This window comes from Salvelinus namaycush, chromosome 24, assembly GCF_016432855.1.
Source record: "Salvelinus namaycush isolate Seneca chromosome 24, SaNama_1.0, whole genome shotgun sequence".
In the NCBI taxonomy this organism is placed as follows: Eukaryota; Metazoa; Chordata; class Actinopteri; order Salmoniformes; family Salmonidae; genus Salvelinus; species Salvelinus namaycush.
The window spans coordinates 2,312,628-2,331,464 of NC_052330.1; the positions used below are offsets into that span (position 1 = coordinate 2,312,628).

Here is an 18,837-nt window from a genome sequence, read left to right on the forward strand (position 1 = left end):
GCATCTGTCCGCGGTGGCGGCTCCGGCGCAGGACGAGGACACCACTCCACCATTGTCTTTGTCCCCCTCCTTAGCGTCCCTTGAGTGGCGACCCTCGCCCCCGACCATGGTCCAGGAACCTTCACCAAGGCCCCTCCTAAATATAGACAACTCAGGACAGAGAGGTAGCTCAGGACAGAGGGGTAGCTCAGGACAGAGAGGTAGCTCAGGACAGAGAGGTAGCTCAGGACAGAGGGGCAACTCTGGACTGAAGGACAGCTCCGGACAGAGAGGCAGCTCTGGACTGAATGGTTGCTCCGGACTAGATGCAGCTCATGACTGGAAGGCAGCTCATGACTGGAGGGCAGCTCATGACTGGAGGGCAGCTCATGACTGGAGGGCAGCTCATGACTGAAGGGCAGCTCATGACTGAAGGGCAGCTCATGACTGGAGGGCAGCTCATGACTGGCAGGCAGCTCATGACTGGCAGGCAGCTCATGACTGGCGGGCAGCTCATGACTGGCTGGCAGCTCATGACTGGAGGGCAGCTCATGACTGGAGGGCAGCTCATGACTGAAGGGCAGCTCATGACTGAAGGGCAGCTCATGACTGAAGGGCAGCTCATGACTGAAGGGCAGCTCATGACTGAAGGGCAGCTCATGACTGGAGGGCAGCTCATGACTGGAGGGCAGCTCATGACTGGAGGGCAGCTCATGACTGGCTGGTGGCTCTGGCAGCTCCTGACTGGCTGGCGGCTCGGGCGGCTCCTGACTGGCTGGCGGCTCCTGACTGGCTGGCGGCTCTGGCGGCTCCTGACTGGCTGGCGGCTCTGGCGGCTCCTGACTGGCTGGCGGCTCTGGCGGCTCCTGACTGGCTGGCGGCTCTGGCGGCTCCTGACTGGCTGGCGGCTCTGGCGGCTCCTGACTGGCTGGCGGCTCTGGCGGCTCCTGACTTGCTGGCGGCTCTGGCGGCTCCTGACTTGCTGGCGGCTCTGGCGGCTCCTGACTGGCTGGCGGCTCTGGCGGCTCCTGACTGACGGACGGCTCTAGCGGCTCCTGACTGACGAACGGCTCTGACGGCTCGGGACAGACGGGCGGCTCTAATGGCTCGGCGCAGATGGATGGCTCAGATGGCGCTGGGCAGACGGATGGCTCAGATGGCGCTGGGCAGACGGATGGCTCAGATGGCGCTGGGCAGACGGATGGCTCAGATGGCGCTGGACAGACGGATGGCTCAGACGGCGCTGGGCAGACGGATGGCTCAGACGGCGCTGGGCAGACGGATGGCTCAGATGGCGCTGTGCAGAAGGATGGCTCAGATGGCGCTGGGCAGACGGATGGCTCAGATGGCGCTGGGCAGGCAGGCAGCTCAGACGGCGCTGGGCAGACGAGAAGTGCAGGCGGCGTTGAGCAGACGAGCAGTGCAGGCGGCGTTGAGCAGACGAGCAGTGCAGGCGGCGTTGGGCAGACGGCCGACTCTGACCTGCTAAGGCGCACAGTAGGCCTGGTGCGTGGTGCCGGAACTGGTGGTACCGGACTGGAGACACGCACCTCAAAGCTAGTGCGGGGAGCAGGAACAGGGCACACTGGTTTCTCAAAGCGCACTATAGGCCTGGTGCGTGGTGCCGGAACTGGTGGTACCGGACTGAGGGCACGCACCTCAGGGCGAGTGCGGGGAGAAGGAACAGTGCGTACAGGGCTCTGGAGACGCACATTAGGCCTAGTGCGTGGTGCCGGAACTGGTGGTACCGGGCTGGGGACACGCATCTCAGGGCTAGTGCGGGGAGCAGTAACAGGACGCACAGGACTCTGGAGACGCACAGGAGGCTTGGTGCGTGGTGTAGGCACTGGTTGTAATGGGCAGGAGACACGCACCATAGGGCTAGTGCGTGGAGGAGGAACAGGGCTCTGGAGACGCACAGGAGGTCTTGAGAGCAGGGCTGGCACCATCCGCCCTGGCTGGATCTTCACCCTAGCCCGGCCGATGTGGGGAGCTGAGATGTTGCGCACCGGGCTAAGCACACGCACTGGGGACACCATGCGCTCCACCGCATAACACGGTGCCTGCCCGGGACGACGCCCTCTCTCTCCACTGGAAGCACGGCTGGGAGAGCTGTAGCGGCGAGCTGGCAGAGGACGTGCAGGGCTAGGAAGGCGCACAGGAGGCCTGGTGCGTGAGGCTGGCACAGTCTTAACCAGATGGCTAGCACGCACCTCAGGACGAGTATGGAGAGCTGTTCCCGGTGACATCAATTCCCCGACACGTTCAGTCGGGCAGATGTCGTGCCTCATGCACCAAACCAGCACATCCCTCATAACTCTCTCCTCCAATTTCCCCATTAACTCCTTCACTGTCTCTGCGTCACTCACCTCCAATTCCGCCCTCACCGGCTCCTTACGGTAAGCAGGGGGAGTTGGCTCAGGTCTGACTCCTGACTCTGCCACACTCCCCGTGTGCCTCCCCCCAAGAAATTTTTGGGTGAGCCTCTCGGGCTTCCAGCCGCTCTGCCTTGCTAGCGCCTCATAATGCCGCCTCTCCGCTTTCGCTGCCTCCAGCTCCGCTTTGGGGCGGCGACACTCCTCTGGCTCTGCCCAGGGTCCTTCTCCGTCTAGGATTTCCTCCCATGTCCATTCCTCCTTGTACCGCTGCTGCTGTCGCTGCTGCCCGTTACCCCGCTGCTTGATCCTTTGTTGGTGGGTGATTCTGTAACGTTCGTCATATTCCTCCTCCTCGGATGAGGAGGAGCATGGATCGGACCAACACGCAGCGAGGTATGCAGACATAAAGAATATATTAACAAGAAGAACACTGACACGAAATACACTTGAATAGAATACAAAACAACAAAACGACGTAGACAGACCTGAACTAGAGAACTTACATAGACACGAAGAACGCACGAACAGGAAAGACTAGCCAAACGAACGAGACAGTACCGTGTGGTGCCCAGACACAGACACAGCAACAATCACCCACAAACAAACAGTGAGAACAGCCTACCTTAATATGGTTCTCAATCAGAGGAAACGTCAAACACCTGCCTCTAATTGAGAACCATATCAGGCAACACATTTAACCCAACATAGAAACACATAACATAGAATGCCCACCCCCACTCACGCCCTGACCAACTAAACACATACAAAAACAACAGAAAACAGGTCAGGAACGTGACATATTTTGTCATTTTGTCTGTGATCAAAAAATACAATTAACATTTAAATGAAATTCTTTAAGAGTTTTGTGTAGTATTTTAGTATTTTGATACTGTGGTCATAGACACTGCATCACAGTGAAAATTGCGTTGCTACAGATGCTGGGTCGAGACCCGTGCCGGCCGCACCCGGGAGACCCATGAGGCGACGCACAATTGGCCCAGCGTTGTCTGAGTTAGGGGAGGGTTTGGCCGGCCGGGATGTCCTTGTCCCATCGCACTGTAGCGACTCCTGTGGCGGGCCAGGTACATGCACGCTGACAAGGTCACCAGGAGTACGGTGTTTCCTCCGTCACAAAATGTTTGTTTGTGGATGGGTATAATTTGTATGTATAAAATGTATAATAGTAATATTTAAAATTACTATATCGGGTCATTTTGTATACATTTATTTAAATTTGCATCGGGCCGCTTATGGGGGGATTCTGGAAAGTCGGCTGAATTCCGGTAGACGGAAACGGCCTGATGTAATTCATTTTGTTTCCGGGCCGAGTCCGACACCCGATTCAATCAGTTCCGGCCCCCCGAAAGAGGGCCGCTTTTGGGCCTGTTCCTCATTGCTAGCTGGAAACCTTCTTTAAAAATGTATACTCGGTCATAAGACTTCATTCGGTCTCCCGAGTGGTGCAGCGGTCTAAAGCAGTGCATCTCAGTGCTAGAGGTTTCACTACAGTTCAAATCCAGGCTGTATCACATCTGGTGGCGCACAATTGGCCCAGCGTCGTCTGGGTTTGGCCGTCATTGTAAAATAAGAATTTGTTCTTAACCGACTTGCCTAGTTTAAGAAATATACAAATATATATGGTCAAATAAAATTCATAGAATAAAAAGGAAAGTTTTACATCTTCCTAAGTCTGAGGGTGGTTTTAACCTTCCAGACTTGGAATTTTAATAATTCGCTACCCAAGGCTTTTACTTATGACATATAGTTAAATGCACTAAAGAGGAACAATGGGTACATATTGAAGTTGCTCATCTCCAGAATCTTTTTATGTGTCTATTTTCAAAGAATAAAGCTAAGAACATTAACAACTTCATAGTTAAGAACGCTATAAGGATATGGATGAAAATAAAACATATTCTACAAGAATCAATATCACTCCCTAAAAACACACTCCTTGGATAGCTTTTCAGAAATTATAAATTGGTCCACATGGAAAACTAAAGGCATAGAAACCGTAAATAGGGTTACCACATTTAAAATACCCAAATGCGGTAAATTATTTTGCGGGACATTTGCGGGACAGTGAAGCCTACAATCATTTTTGGGGGGCACATTCTGCCTAGTTTTTTTGGGACTATTCAGCTAACCATCCTAAAGTCTCGTAAGAAATTAGGTGGAGTAAGTAATGTTATACTATTATATTTGGTTATGTTATTTAGAATACAAATTCAATATTATATGATCTTTCAAGATTTTTCATTGATTCAGCTTTGATCTTACTGTACTAAACGAGCACCGTGAGAAGAGGCGCGTGCGCTCCGTCAGTACAACACCCCTGCTCCTGCTGCACCGGACGAGCTAATTGATCCACACCTAGTTTACTCTTCTGCCTCGTGCAAAATTTGGTGATACAGAAACGAGAGACCACGTGTGAAAATCTGGGAATATTGGGCCAAGGAAACTTTGCTGGTTGGTCTCAGCTCTCATTGAATGTAAAACTGTTAGGAAGGGAGACTTAAAATGGGATTGAGTGAAGTACCTGCACATATTATGTTCAATGAGCAACTAATGATTATGGAGAGACTCAAGTATTATATCTTTTAGTCTAATATAGCTGTTTACTAACTTGTGTAGCTCTTCGTCAGAAGCATGCTTTTTGTAAGTAGTTAATCCCAACTGTCCTCTCCAACTGTATCTTGAATTTATCCCGAAAGGATTTGAGAAATGTGATTGGTTGATGCTAGGCCTATGACGTTGGCCTACCGTGTCACCTTGCTCTGTGCAGAATATCAGATCTTAACTACGATTGGAGAAGTATTTAAAATCACCAGTACCACATCTTTATAATATATTTATTTTCATAAGTGCAAGGTGACTGCAAAAGAAGGGTTGGGATGTCTGACTGAAATACGAGAGAACCTTTTTTTCTAAAATAGTAGTGTTTGAATTTGTTAATAAAATGCGGGACATGATTGTATGTTTGCGGGACAAAGTGCTGGACTGTCCCACACAATCCAAGATATGTGGTCACCTTAACTGTAAATGACTTTTTTGGGACTGACCAATGTAGATCATTTCAAATACATGCAATTTAAGTTTCATATCACAAAATTTTTATTTGACATATTTTGGACATCAGAGCAACCTTATTTGAGTCAGAAAAGGATGATCATATGATAGGGAAGATTTACAGAACCCTGCACAGAGCATATCCAACTGATAATCTCTTGGAACTACTGCAACCAAGACTTAAAAAGAACTGCTGTTGGCACAAGACGGAGGGAAAGTTGGAGCATAACTAACCAAATTACAGTTAACGAGAAATGTGCTCTTAATCCAGTCTAAGAGATAAAATTCCCAAATTGACTCAATAATCCATGCTTTCTGGGAATGCTATGAAGTCCAAAAGTTATGTGGGGAGCTAGAAAATTGTCTGTCAGAAGTATTACAATGTAAACTTACTTTTAATCCGTCTGTGCATATTTCAAGACATGGCATATGGGGGTTGTAGTGAGATACCCAATGGGCTGATGATTATCTTCTCAGCACTCATTTTGAAAAAAAAACTGACAAAAAACTTGAAAATCAATCATCAATAACACAATTGACTCGGACATTCAGAGAGGGGGTATATTATTGTGACCCTGGTGGCACAAAATCAAAGTCGGACTGCATGGAGATGCTTGGGAATATGGTAAATACGGGTGACCGTATTGTGGGTGTTTCAGGGAAAAGGTGTACATTTGACCTCCATCATCTAGGATGTGACAATGGTAAATAAAATCTCTCAATTTTTGGCCATTTTTTTGCGCGGTCTTGCAGGCCTTCTCATGCAGCTGCAACTGTAAGTGCATTTGTAAATCAAGACCTATCTTGAGTTGGGCTCTGGGATGGTGCAATTGTTGAGAAAGTGAGCTAATGGTTGTGTGGGGGTAAGGGTTGAGTGTGTGTAAAATATGAGTAAAATAAGGAGTAAAATATGTTAGGGACAATAGAGGATGATCCACAGCTATATATAATACAAATCGAGGTGAGGGCGATGGAAATGCATTTGGCAGTTGATCTACTTCAATTTGGTAAATGGCACTGTGTGCTCTTTTCAAAGGATGGATCCCAGTCGGTCCAGGGCTATGGGATACAGGGGGTCGAGGGTGGTCTGCCGGGCATTGGGATGACAACCCAACTCGGGATGAGGAGGGCTTTTAGCGGGTGAAATAGTAGGGACCAATTGGGGGTTTACTTAGTAGAAATGCAAATATCATGGTACAGTTATATAGACACTCAATCATCATGTTACTTTTTAATGGTACGTTTACAAACATATATTTTGATAAAAAGAATTGAAAGTTGTGTCTCATTATGGTAAGTGGTGAAATAAGTATAGCCAGTTACAATTGTAATGGCCTAGCAGATAATAAGAAAAGACAATCAGTATTTACCTGGCTAAAAGAGAAGGAATATAATATCTATTGTTTAGAGGAAACGTTTTGTGGAAAAAGAACTGGGGGGGCGAAATATATTTCTCCCATGGGCAAAGAAATTCAATAGGGTTGATGGTTTTAATTAACAATAATTTTGATCCAAATGTGCAAATTGTCCAAACAGATCCTCAAGGTAGATGGATTATTTTAAATATGTTATTGGACAAACAGATATGGCTTATTAACCTATACGGTCAGAATAATGATGATCCAAGCTTCTTTGAAAATATATATAAGAATTTATCAACTCTACAAGCAACACTAGACTCTATTATTATGGTGGGAGATTTTAATACGGTCTTAAATACCTCTATGGACCGGAAAGGAAATCACACTACAAACTATCACCCTCAGGCACTTAAGGAAATCATGAATGTCATGGATACAGTGGGGCAAAAAAGTATTTAGTCAGCCACCAATTGTACAAGTTCCCCCACTTAAAAAGATGAGAGAGGCCTGTAATTTTCATCATAGGTACATTTCAACTATGACAGACAAAATGAGAGAAAAAAAATGCTGAAAATCACATTGTAGGATTTTTAATGAATTTATTTGCAAATTATGGTGGAAAATAAGTATTTGGTCAATAACAAAAGTTTATCTCAATACTTTGTTATATACCCTTTGTTGGCAATGACAGAGGTCGAACGTTTTCTGTAAGTCTTCACAAGGTTTTCACACACTGTTGCTGGTATTTTGGCCCATTCCTCCATGCAGATCTCCTCTAGAGCAGTGATGTTTTGGGGCTGTTGCTGGGCAACACGGACTTTCAACTCCCTCCAAAGATTTTCTATGGGGTTGAGATCTGGAGACTGGCTAGGCCACTCCAGGACCTTGAAATGCTTCTTACGAAGCCACTCCTTCGTTGCCCGGGCGGTGTGTTTGGGATCATTGTCATGCTGAAAGACCCAGCCACGTTTCATCTTCAATGCCCTTGCTGATGGAAGGAGGTTTTCACTCAAAATCTCACGATACATGGCCCCATTCATTATTTCCTTTACACGGATCAGTCGTCCTGGTCCCTTTGCAGAAAAACAGCCCCAAAGCATGATGTTTCCACCCCCATGCTTCACAGTAGGTGTGGTGTTCTTTGGATGCAACTCAGCATTCTTTGTCCTCCAAACACGACGAGTTGAGTTTTTACCAAAAAGTTATATTTTGGTTTCATCTGACCATATGACATTCTCCCAATCTTCTTCTGGATCATCCAAATGCTCTCTAGCAAACTTCAGACGGGCCTGGACATGTACTGGCTTAAGCAGGGGGACACGTCTGGCACTGCAGGATTTGAGTCCCTGGCGGCGTAGTGTGTTACTGATGGTAGGCTTTATTACTTTGGTCCCAGCTCTCTGCAGGTCATTCACTAGGTCCCCCCGTGTGGTTCTGGGATTTTTGCTCACCGTTCTTGTGATCATTTTGACCCCACGGGGTGAGATCTTGCGTGGAGCCCCAGATCGAGGGAGATTATCAGTGGTCTTGTATGTCTTCCATTTCCTAATAATTGCTCCCACAGTTGATTTCTTCAAACCAAGCTGCTTACCTATTGCAGATTCAGTCTTCCCAGCCTGGTGCAGGTCTACAATTTTGTTTCTGGTGTCCTTTGACAGCTCTTTGGTCTTGGCCATAGTGGAGTTTGGAGTGTGACTGTTTGAGGTTGTGGACAGGTGTCTTTTATACTAATAACAAGTTCAAACAGGTGCCATTAATACAGGTAACGAGTGGAGGACAGAGGAGCCTCTTAAAGAAGAAGTTACAGGTCTGTGAGAGCCAGAAATCTTGCTTGTTTGTAGGTGACCAAATACTTATTTTCCACCATAATTTGCAAATAAATTCATTAAAAATCCTACAATGTGATTTTCTGGATTTCTTTTCTCTCATTTTGTCTGTCATAGTTGAAGTGTACCTATGATGAAAATTACAGGCCTCTCATCTTTTTAAGTGGGAGAACTTGCACAATTGGTGGCTGACTAAATACTTTTTTGCCCCACTGTATATTGGAATTAGTGGATATATGGAGACTTAAATACCCTGATCTAGTGAGATATACATGGCAGAGGCTTAATCAAGCTAGTCGTCTTGACTACTTTCTTATGCCATTCTCTCTGGCACCAAAAATTAAAAAATTGTTGATAGGGGACAGAATGCGGTCGGATCATCACATAATTGGCATATATATTACTCTTACAGAATTCCCACGTGGGCGAGGATATTTGAAATTTAATCAAAGCCTACTAGATGATAAATTGTTTAGAACTAGGACAGAATAATTTATAACGGACTTTTTCAGACATAACATAGGTACAGCAGATCCCCGTATTGTATGGGACACTTAAGTGTGCCTTTAGAGGCCATGCAATTCAGTACTCATCTATAAAACAAAAGCAATTTAGATCAAAAGAGTCCATATTAACAAAGGAAATTGAAGGACTAACAGTACAGTTAGATAGCAATAAAAACGGTACCATAGAGGCACAGAATAAGTTAGAGGAAAAATACTTATTCAAGAAAGATCCAGTGTAATATATTATAAAAATAAAGCGAACTGGATGGAATATGGGGAAAAATGCACCAAATTCTTTTTCAATCTTCAATATAGAAATGCTACCAATTTTTTTTTATTAAAACTTGTTACAAATGGAGTCACGCATGATTCACCAAATGATATTTGGAAGAGGAAGTAAAGTACTTTAAGAATATGTTTTCGTTTCAGGCTCCTCCATCTCCACTAACTGAAACTAATTGTATGGATTTTTTCCCTGATAATAATGTAAAATTAACATCTGTACAGAAAGACTCATGTGAAGGCCAAATTACAGAGGAGGTACTGCTTGATGCAATTGGGGCCTTTAAGGATGGGGAAACAGGGCTGGATGGCATACCAGTTGAAGTATACAAAACTTTTGATATACTCAAAGGACCATTATTAGCATGTTTTAACCACTCCTATGTAAATGGTAGATTATCAGACACGCAACAAGAAGGTCTGATGTCATTATTACTGAAACAGGACCCAAGTGGTATATATAAAGATCCAGTCCATTTAAAAAATTGGAGACCTCTTACACTTCAGTGTTGTGATGCAAAAATCCTAGCAAAATGCTTGGCGCATAGAATTAAAAAAGTATTGTCAGATATTATTCATCCTAATCAGACAGGTTTTTTACATGGACGATACATTGGAGATAATATAAGACAAGTACTGGAAACAATAGAATACTATGAAATATCGGGGACACCAGGCCTGATTTTGAAAAGGCTTTTGATAAAGTACGACTGGAGTTTATATATAAATGCCTAGAATATTTCAATTTTGGGGAATCTCTTATAAAATGGGTTAAAGTTATGTATAGTAACCCTAGGTGTAAAATAGTAAATAATGGCTACATCTCAGAAAGTTTTAAACTATCTAGAATAGTAAAACAAGGTTGTCCACTATCGGCATATCTATTTATTATTGCCATCGAAATGTTAGCTGTTAAGATTAGATCAAACAATAATATTAAGGGATTAGAAATCCGTGGCTTAAAAACTAAGGTGTCATTGTTGTCGTGGTAATTTCCTGTATTACTCAATAGAGAGAGAGAGAGATTCAACCACACACAAGTCAGAGTTAAATTATATATTCCATCTATAATATATATACAAGCTTCACCAAAGCCCTTTAATGACTCTCAGATCAATTCAGTGTCTATAAATGAATTCTCTGAGTCCTTTACAAAACAATTCTTAGTTTCATTTATAGCCAAGATACACCCCTCTCAACTTACAAAGAATCCTTTACCCGAAAGAAGAGTATCCTATCGCTAGACAGCATCAGCTATAAATCATCGTTCAGTTTGATCTCCCAAGACAAGGTTTAAATCTCATGCTTGATACTTCACTGTCTACCAAAACATTACCTCATCCAATGGCATATATCAATTGTCATTTCTAGATACTCCCAAACCTGGACAAACTCAAAATCAGACAGTGAGCCCCTTAGGTCAAATACTAGGTCAAGATAAGGGCAACCTCAGAGGGGACATACAATGGTTCCAAACACGGCCAAACTCCTTCCCCCTATGAGAAAAGTAGGGAGTGACTGGCGTACAGACATTGTATGAGATAACTAACTGGTTCCCCAATTAATAACTCCATCCCGTCACATGGTTTAGGAATAGTTACAAACAACGTTCCCATAAGAAAACAACGTTCCACTCTGTCCTCCTCCCCTTCTAATATTCTACTTAGCACCACATGGTTTAACAGATACATTGACATATGAAGACAAGCCTGACCTCTCCCCTCTCTGGCCCCAAGTTACCAATCCCTAGCTCAGAAGATTCTAATGACAAGTATCTCACAAGCATATGATGAAAATAACATCTTATCTATCTATGTTACTTACCTAAATCTGATTCTGCCACGACATTGTACGCTGATGATTAATGCTAATTAATTACTTAAATATCATACAATGTGATTTTCTGGATTTTTGTTTTAGATTCCGTCTCTCACAGTTGAAGTGTACCTGTGATAAAAATTACAGACCTCTACATGCTTTGTAAGTAGGAAAACCTGCAAAATCGGCAGTGTATCAAATACTTGTTCTCCCCACTGTATATATTTACAAAAAAAGTATGGGGGATTGGAAATGATGCAGACAACTACATTGATGGAAGCAACATTCTTTCCGCAATATTAAGCTGATCCACCCCGTAAAAAAAATTAAAAATAAAATAACACAATTGAAAAATCAAATGATTTATTATTTAAATAACATGGGCAACCAAGAAAAATGAATGTGTACAATTTAAGGCCAAGTGGCTAACGATAACACCTTGATCACACTGACAGCGTCATTACGCAAAATGGTAAGCAGCATCATCTGGATATGTCTGCAACAAGTTCAACATTCACCTTCTGCTACTATTTCTGTCAAGCCGTCTAAGTGTACAGTTTGACACATACGTTAGAATAATCCATTGTATGCACCACACAGATAGCACTACAACTGCCTCTGCAACGCAATGCTGCAAGGCAAACGAATGTACTACTGGTGTACCAAAATGCAAAGACACAGTCGTTGTGATCGAGGGTAATGCTGGAACTAGAGATGGTGGTGTGAGCATGCGGGTGTGGGCAGATGAGATGTAGTCTTTGTGTGCGACTAAGTTGTTGTTCGTATGTATAAGTTCCTATTTGGAGTGTAATAAAAATATTATATATACAGTACCAGTCAAAGGTTTGGACACACCTACTCATTGCAGGGTCCTACATGGTAGAATAATAGTGAAGACATCAAAACTATGAAATAACACATATGGAATCATGTAGTAACCAAAAAAGTGTTTAACAAATCAAAATATATTTTCAAAGTAGCCATCCTTTGCCTTGATGAAAGCTTTGGACACTCTTGGCATTCTCTCATCCAGCTTCACGAGGTAGTCACCTGGAATGCATTTCAATTAACAGGTGTGCCTTGTTAAAAGTTAAGTTGTGGAATTTCTTTCCTTCTTAATGCGTTTCAGCCAATCAGTTGTATTGTCACAAGGCAGGGGTGGTATACAGAAGATAGCCCTATTTGGTAAAAGACCAAGTCAATATTATGGAACAGCTCAAATAAGCAAGGAGAAATGAAACTCCATCATTACTTTAAGACATGAAGGTCAGTCAATCTGGAAAATGTCAAGAACTTTGAAAGTTTCTTCAAAGCAAATCAAAGGAAACTTTGTCACATGCGCCGAATACAACCTTACCGTGAAATGCTTACTTACAAGTTCAAGAGAGAGTATTAGAAAATATAGAAAACTTAGAAAATATTTACCAAAGAAACAAAAGTAAAAAAACATAAAAAGTAACAATAAAATTAAATTAACGAGGCTACATACAGGGGCACCGGTACCGAGTCAGTGTGCGGGGGTACAGGTAGGTCGTAGGTGGGGGTGAAGTGACTATGCATAGATAATAAACAGCTAGTAGCAACAGTGTACAAAACAAATGGAGGGGGGGTCAATGTAAATAGTCCAGTGGCCATTTGATTAATTGTTCAGCAGTCTTATGGCTTGGGGGTAGAAGCTGTTAAAGAGCCTTTTGGTTCTAGACTTGACGCTCCGGTTGCACTTGCCGTGCAGTAGCAAAAAAAAAACAGTCTATGACTTGGGTGACTGGAGTCTCTGAAAATATTTTGGCCTCTGACACCACCTAGTATATAGGTCTTGGATGGCAGGAAGCTTGGCCACAGTAATGTACTGGGCCGTATGCGTTACCCTCTGTAGCACCTTACGGTCAGATGCTGAGCAGTTGCCACAGCGGGCGGTGATGCAACCTGTCAGGATGCTCTCGATGGTGCAGCTGTAGAACCTTTTGAGGATCTGGGGACACATGCCAAATCTTTTCAGTCTCCTGGGGGGGACAAAGTGTTGTCATGCCTTCTTAACGACTGTCTTGGTGTGTTTGAACCATGAAAGTTCGCTGGTGATGTGGACACCAAAGAACTTGGAACTCTCGACACGCTGGACTACAGCCCCGTCGATGTTAAGGGGGGCCTGTTCGGCCCGCATTTTCCTGTAGTCCACAATCAGCTCCTTTGCTTGCTCACATTGAGGGCGAGGTTGTTGTCCTGGCACCACAATGCCAGTTCTCTGACCTCCTCCCTATAGGCTGTCTCATCATTTGTCAGTGATCAGTCCTACTACTGTTGTGTCGTCAGCAAAATTAATGGTGTTGGAGTCGTGTTTGGCCACACAGTCATGAGTGAACAGGGAGTACAGGAGGGGACTAAGTACACACCCCTGAAGGACCCCAGTGTTAAGTATCAGCGTGGCAGACGTGTGGTTGCATACCCTTACCACCTGGGGTCCTTAGCTTAGTGATGAGCTTTGTGGGCACTATGGTGTTGAACGCTGAGCTGTAGTCAATGAACAGCATTCTAACATAAGTGTTACATTTGTCCAGTTGGGAAAGGGCAGTGTACAGTGCGATTGAGATTGCGTCATCTGTGGATCTGTTGGGGCGGTATGCGAATTGGAGTGGGTCTAGGTTATCCGGGAGGATGCTGTTGATGAGGGCCATGACCATCCTTTCAAAGCACTTCATGGCTACTGACGTGAGTGAAGGTTACCTTCGCTTCCTTGGGCACAGGGGCTATAGTGGTATGCTTGAAACATTTAGGTATTACAGACTCGGTCAGGGAAAGGTTGTAATTGAAGACACTTTGCAGTTTGTCCGCGCATGCTATGAGAACACGTCTTGGTCATCCGTCTGGCCCCGCGGCTTTATGAATGTTGACCTGTTTAAAGGTCTTGCTCACATCGGCTACCAAGCGCATTATCACACAGTCGTTCAGAACAACTGGTGCTCTCATGCATGCTTCAGTGTTGCTTGCCTCGAAGCGTGCATAAAGGCATTTAGCTCATCTGGTAGGCTCGCATCACTGGGCAGCTCGCGTCTGGGTTTCCATTTTTAGTCTGTAATAGTTTAAGCCCTGCCACATCCCACGATATCAGAGCCGGTGTAGTAGGATTCAATCTTAATCCTATATTGACGCTTTGCTTGTTTGATGGTTCGTCTGAGGGCATGGCGGGATTTCAAATAAGCGTCGGGATTAGTGTCCCGCTCCTTGAAAGCGGCAGCTCTAGCCTTTAGCTCGATATTGATATTGCCTTTAATCCATGGCTTCTGGTTGGAATATGTACACTACTGTTCAAAAGTATGGGGCCACTTAGAAACGTCCTTTTTGAAAGAAAATCACATTTTTTGTCCATTAAAATAACATAAAATTGATCAGTAATACAATTGTTAACCCTTTCACACGTACCATCACACGGGTGTGATCGTTCTACAGTGGTCCCTGAAGCGTACGATCACACCCGTGTGATTAGAACACTCATTTAGAACGCTCATTTAGAACGGCCAGTTTCGAATGACGCAACAATCAGCGTTTGAGTTGGCCACACTTTTTTCAGAAACTATTTACACAAACACAGTCCTTACAAAGTTAAGTCCAGAATGTGAGCAGTTTATTTGTGGATGCAATGTTCAGATATTCACAGAAGAATATATAGCATAACACAATCATCCTAACCGGAAAAATGTAGGCTACATTTGTCCTAGCGCTAACTGAGGAAAGATTGACCCAACACACGCAGTCATATTTTCTAACTCTCGGCTGACAAACTACAATATGAATTAGCTAATAGCAATTACTATGTATAATTAATCACATCACGGGTGAGCTCACCATTGATCGAAATAATTAGGTAAAGCACTTTTTAGAAATCGAAAGTAATCCGACGATTAGTTTCAGCGCGCACCCATGCATTTTTTCCTCACAGAAACCGAAGACAATAAGAGAAGACGAGATGAGTTTGGTCTGTTTATAGTATGCATGTTGAAGGGGTGTGTCATCTACCGTCGTTCACATCCCACCATTCATTTCCGGAAGTCCTCAAAAAATGAGTGAACTCTTACTCACCTCATTTTGTTATAACATCTTTGGTCAAACAGACGATTACGTGAACCCAGAATGCATTGAATGTCAACAAACATGGCTACACAGCTGGAATTAGCTTAGCTCATCATAATCAGTACAACCTTCAAAAAAGTATTTTACACACATAATATGTGCCCATTACAATCTGTGCAAGAATCGGAATGCATGATTTGTCACCTAGATTTGAAAACATGTGAATAAAACCGTAAATACACAAATAATTGCCACACAAAACATTTTCTGATAGTGATTTATTGATACAAGTGGCGCGTGCCGGCAGTCAACCACGTACCCTCTCACTGTAAACCATTCAGTGTTGTTGTTTATGTATGTAGCTAGTGAGCTAAGCTGAAGCATTAGCAATGTCTTTCAAAAGGAGACAACAAACAAATGTGGAAATTCTGGAGATTTTTTAAAATTCTGACAATGAGTCTGAGTATGAAAGTCAGGAATCAGATTCTGACAGTGAGTGAGGAGCTGCCCCCAACCTTGTAGCCATTGAGAACCCTGAATCTGAATTTCCCTTGTCCACTGACGAAGTACCAGTTCCCTTTGAAGATGCTGGTGGTGATGGAGGCATACCAACAGTGGATTAAGTACAGGAGTTCTGTGGTAGCTGGAAGGCCACCAGTCATTTCACCCCTCCTGGCCCTGCTGTTTGCTTTGACGAGTCCCAGTCTGGAGTGCAATGCCCCTTGCCATTTCCAACTGAGGCAGAGTGCGTCAAGTTGTTTCTGACAGAGGAGCTGGTGGGAGACATAGTAGAGACCAATCGCTATGCCTTGGAGCTACAGGATAAGAGAGAGCCAGGAGTGGGGGACAACCACAATTAGTGAAATGTATACATTCCTGGTGACAGTAAAGACTGCTTTCTAGTTCTGCTGCTATGACTGCATTTCATCAACGCTACTACCATCCTAAATGACCCGTTATACAAAATAAGAAATGTTAACAGCTGGCAGTAAAGTGGCATGACAAACGAGACGTCCATGTCCTCTCCACTGTCCATACAGCAACCATGTCGGCCACAGGGAAGGTGGACCACCTGACGGGAGAGAGAAACAAACGTCCATGTCCTCTCCACTGTCCATACAGCAACCATGTCGGCCACAGGGAAGGTGGACCACCTGACGGGAGAGAGAAACAAACCAGACTGCGTGCTTGACTATTACCTCAAAATGGGGGCAGTGGATAAGGCTGACATGATAAACAGCTTTGTGGAATGCACTCAGAAAACGACCAAGTGGTATAAGATATTTTTCCAGGGTAGCGTCAAAATACAACATGCCAATACTTCTGACGCATTTAGCATTGTTTTACAGAACTAATAGAATAATGTAACTAGCTACATAAGCACGATTGAATATAACACCATAAAAGGTGAGTTACATGAGTAACGTTACCTAGCGTGTCCGCGGTTATAAGGAATATACACAAATATATTATGCTCCATTCACACAGTGAGCTACAGTAGAAACGGTATAACACGACACAATAACGTAATTAGGCACTTACTTTGATAGAAACGCAGTCTTGATTTGAAGATGGGTCTCTGTAGTGACGCTTCTAGCACTGAGACGCTGTGCCACTTGGGAGTCATAAGGCCAGGGTAGCTTCGAAATACAACACATGCTAATACTTCCCTGACGCAATTAGCATTGTTTTCCAGAGCTAATAGGAGAATGTAGCTAGATACCTAAGCATTGAGTATAACACCATAAATGTTATGAAATGAGTAACGTTACATCGCGTGTCCGCGGTTATAAGGAATATACACAAAAACATGATGTTACAGTAGAAACGACATAACACGACATGCAGAAACTATTATAACGTATTAAGGCACTTTGATAGAAACGCACACATTTCCAAAGGTATTATTGGTAACGAAAACAACTTTGATTTCGATGCAGGCGACAGGTGGAAAATATGAACACGTGTATGCAGGACGGCAGATGAGTAAATGTCCTGCACAAACAATTGAGAAGTGTTTGGGGAATTTTGTCCGGGTCAGAAATGTCAAAAAAATTAATTGGTCCGCAAAAGTAAAAATGACTACTTTTATGTGAATGAATGAGGCGGAACACACCTCATTTCAAACTGTTATTAGAAAATAAAAAACTTGTTATAAAATAATTTAAAATTGACAAATAAAACAGGCTGCGTGCTTTGGTTTGAGGGCAGCGCAGATTAAATGTACTGTTACATAACAATCACATTCTTGAATGGAGAGAACGTTCTAACATCACGTGCATAAAAAAACTCACGCTGGGGCGACCGTTAGAGATATTTGGAACTCACGCATGAAAGGGTTAATGTTGTAAATGACTATTGTAGCTGGAAACTGATGATTTTTTATTGAATATCTAGATAGGCGTACAGAGGCCCATTATCAGCACCCATCCCTCCTGTGTTCCAATGGCACGTTGTGTTAGCTAATCCAAGTTTATCATTTTAAAAGGCTAATTGACATTAGAAAAGCCTTTTGCAATCAATGTTAGCACAGCTGAAAACTGTTGTACTGATTAAAGAAGCAATAAAACTGGCTTTCTTTAAACCAGTTGAGTATCTGGAGCATTAGCATTTGTGGGTTTGACTACAGGCTCAAAATGGCTAGAAACAAATAACTTTCTTCTGAAACTCATCAGTCCATTCTTGTTCTGAGAAATTAAGGCTATTCCATGCGAGAAATTGACAAGAAACTGAAGATCTTGTACAATGCTATGTACTACTTCCTTCACAGAACAGCACAAACTGGCTCTAACCAGAATAGAAAGAGGAATGGGAGGCCCTGGTGCACAACTGAGCAAGAGGACAGGTACATTAGAGTGTCTAGTTTGAGAAACAGATGCCACACAAGTCCTCAACTGGCAGCTTTATTAAATAGTACCCGCAGAACACTAGTCTCAACGTCAACAGTGAAGAGGCGACTCCGGGATGCTGGATGAAGGATGAATTGCAAAGAAAAAGCCATATCTCACACTGGCCAATAAAAATAAAAGATGTACATGGGCAAAAGAACACGGACACTGGACAGAGGAACTTTGCCTAGAAGTCCAGCATCCCGAAGTCGCTTCTTCAGTGTTGACGTTGTGACTTGCAGGTACTATGTAATGAAGCTGCCAGTTGAGGACAGTTGATTTTTGATTCCAACTGCCATGTCTTTGTGAGACGCAGAGTAGGTGAATGGATGATCTCCACATGTGTGGTTCCCACCAGGAAGCATGGAGGAGGAGGTGTGATGGTGTGGGGGTGCTTTGCTGATGACACTTTCTGTGATTTATTTAGAATTCAAGGCACACTTAACCAGCATAGCTACCACAGCATTCTGCAGCGATACGCCATCCCATCTGGTTTGAGCTTAGTGGGACTATCATTTGTTTTTCAACAGGACAATGACCCAAAACACACCTCCAGGCTGTGTAAGGTCTATTTGACCAAGAAGGAGAGTGATGGAGTGCTGCATCAGATGACCTGGCCTCCACGATCACCCGACCTCAACCCAATTGAGATGGTTTGGGATGAG

The 18,837-nt window shown here is 43.8% G+C and overlaps 1 protein-coding gene across 1 annotated transcript in view; it reads left to right on the forward strand.

The window, feature by feature from the left end:
* LOC120019241 (glutamate receptor ionotropic, kainate 2-like) overlaps nucleotides 1-18,837 on the forward strand; it is a 175,367-nt gene that overhangs the window by 14,695 nt on the left and 141,835 nt on the right. The gene's annotated exons all lie outside the window — the stretch shown is intronic.